Source organism: Poecilia formosa, unplaced genomic scaffold (assembly GCF_000485575.1).
Source record: "Poecilia formosa unplaced genomic scaffold, Poecilia_formosa-5.1.2 Scaffold307, whole genome shotgun sequence".
Lineage (NCBI taxonomy): Eukaryota > Metazoa > Chordata > Actinopteri > Cyprinodontiformes > Poeciliidae > Poecilia > Poecilia formosa.
The window spans coordinates 475764-478326 of NW_006800246.1; the positions used below are offsets into that span (position 1 = coordinate 475764).

Sequence of the window (2563 nt, forward strand, 5' to 3'; positions counted from 1 at the left end):
AATATGGATCTTTCAGATTATTTTGAGAAGCAATTTCAATCATATTTTACATTTTATTGTGTCATGTAGCACGGGCCGCTGGTCTTGGTCTTGACTTGGTCTCTGACTCCAAAAGTCTTGGTCTTGTCTTGGTGGTCTTGAACGCAACACTGCCTGCCGGCCCTCCAAAGCCTCCTCGTCTGTGCTTCCTGCACCGGCAGAGACCGCCAGATCCGCCTGCAGGATTTCACTTCCTGCACTGACGTCGCCACCCACCGCGGCTCCAGCTCCGCCTCCGACGTCGCCGCCCTCTGGACCTCCCACGGGAGCTCCACCTCCTGTGCCGTGGTGGCCCCCGGACTGTTTTCCGTGTCTGAGTTCCTGTTTTGGATTTAGTTTTGATTTCTGGACTCTAGCCCTCCTGCCGTCGCCCTTCCGCCCACCCTGTTGGGTCGTTTTGTTTTTGGTTATGGACTTTTCTGCTGGGCGTCTGGTAGCCGCCTTTGAGGGGGTCGGGGGTACTGTCATGAGCCATGTTTCTGTGTGTTTATTTTTGGAGTTTTTTTGTGTTCAGTCCCTTCCTGTGAGTCTCTGTCTCTGCTCTTCCCCGTTGATTGTTCCCAGGTGTTTCTCGTTCCCTTGATTACCCCTGTGTGTATTTAAGTCCACCTGTTGTCTTTGTCTCTTGTCGGGTCCTTGTCTTAGTTTGTCTGTGTCTAACGTTGTCGCACGTACGTCTCAGCTGTCAAGTGGAATTGTAATTCTGGTTAGCTTCGCTCTCTTGTCAGTCCTTGTTGTTAGTGCGACCGGTATTTAGCTGGGTGCTAACTTCTCCGCCGTGCCGCCTGTTTTTGGACTGTTGAACATCTTCATCATTAAACGCTTCATCATCATTATCTGGGTCTATGCATCACTCCTCACCATCACCTACCACCACTTCATGACAAAAGGAAGACGAGCAGAGTTACAAAGTGATGATTTTCAAGACGAAATTGGGTGAGTAATACTTTTAAATAAGTCTTTTTTTTCTTTATAAAACAAAAAACAAAACAAAAGAATAAAAGTTGTATTTTTGTTTTATTTGTTTTTTCTTTCTTGTGTTTTGGGGGTTAGGGGTAATGATTAAATGATTAAAATATAATATCTAATGACATTACATTTTAATCATGTATTTGTGAACATGACCTCTATTCCACAAATTCAGTGATGATATTTGTTCTTCTTACTATGTGTGTATGTGAGTGAGTGTTGGTCATAAGTTGCTGTGCGTGCGTGTGTGTGTGCGTGTGCACATATTGATTAGAGCATCCAGAATAACCTTCTGTTTGACTTCAGTTTATGGAAGCTTTCACAAAAACAGACAGATGAGCTTAATTCCAGCTCTGCTGATGGTTGTTAAAGTCACAAGAACAGAGCAAATTTAGCAACGTGTTAGTTGTACTTAATTCTAGCTCAGCATGCAAAACACTCTAGAACCTATGAGCATGCATGTGAAGGAGTCACCCAGAGGAGATGCTCTGTGGACTCCAAGCAGCACAGCTAATAGAAACAATGTGAACCTCCTGATGTCCTGATGATGTGTTTTCCCCCCTGTGGGGAACTGTGATATGTGCTGAATACTCCGCTGACTTCTTCCACCACATGCCTGCACTCAGTAGAGATGCATGTGAAGGCAACAACAATTCTGAAATCATTCATTATAATGTCACCTTCAGCAAGAAACAAAGAAAACCAGCTAAAGAGGAGACAAAAGGGCCTGTTACGCAGAGGCTCAGCGTATAGAATGAAGCATGACAATAAGAATGCAGTTAAGGTGGATTTATTCAGAAACTGCAGGTCACATTTGCACCAAAATCATTTTACAGAGAGCCAAAGAAACTGGCTTTTATACCATGAGCAATTTCACCATCCATACCAAAGAAATGGATAGTCAAAGATAAAAAGAAGTAAACATTATTTACACAAGTCTAACACAAAAGCAATAAATGGTACCAATAAATATATACATGCATGCAAATCATTGTAACTAAACTAATCTAAGGTAATTGTAACTTAATATAACTCCTCAGAGCATTACCCCTCCTAACTGACATGCTGCAGGAGCTTTTCAGCAGCACCTGGAGGTGCCCTGTGCTGCTCCATGCTGTCGTGGAGACTCCAGGATTGGTGAGCACTCAAACAATTGTTGAACTCAAATTAAACCAACAGAAGTTCTCAAAACAACCTGCCATTCTCCCTATACAGGAAGAAAAGCCCGTCCCCCCGGCCTGAAAGAATGTTCAACTAAATGTCACAATGAAGCTGAAATAAAGAAATGAAACAGAAAACATTTGGTCTGCAAATAAATAAAACAACATAATATCAACATCACATATAAGACATTCTGCACATGTTCAGCTGTAAAAAAAAGGCTGTATTTCCTGGTTTGCATGTGCTGAACCACATGGGACTGCGCTGGATATTAGACATGCATTCTGTGATTGGTTGTTTGTAGAGGTAATAAAGTGGAATGTCTCTCTCATATCTATTTATTAATTCCAAAAATGTACTATTTTGCCATTTTCTCTGTGAACATCCTCAGGAG

The 2563-nt window shown here is 42.5% G+C and overlaps 1 long non-coding RNA gene across 1 annotated transcript; it reads left to right on the top strand.

Annotated features, from left to right (window-relative positions):
- Nucleotides 1-625: 625 nt before the first annotated feature.
- On the top strand, nucleotides 626-2306 carry LOC103152314 (uncharacterized). The gene is made up of 3 exons (XR_477721.2): nucleotides 626-975; nucleotides 2049-2145; nucleotides 2224-2306. It is a non-coding gene; the product is annotated as an uncharacterized LOC103152314 (long non-coding RNA).
- The last annotated feature ends 257 nt before the right edge of the window (nucleotides 2307-2563 follow it).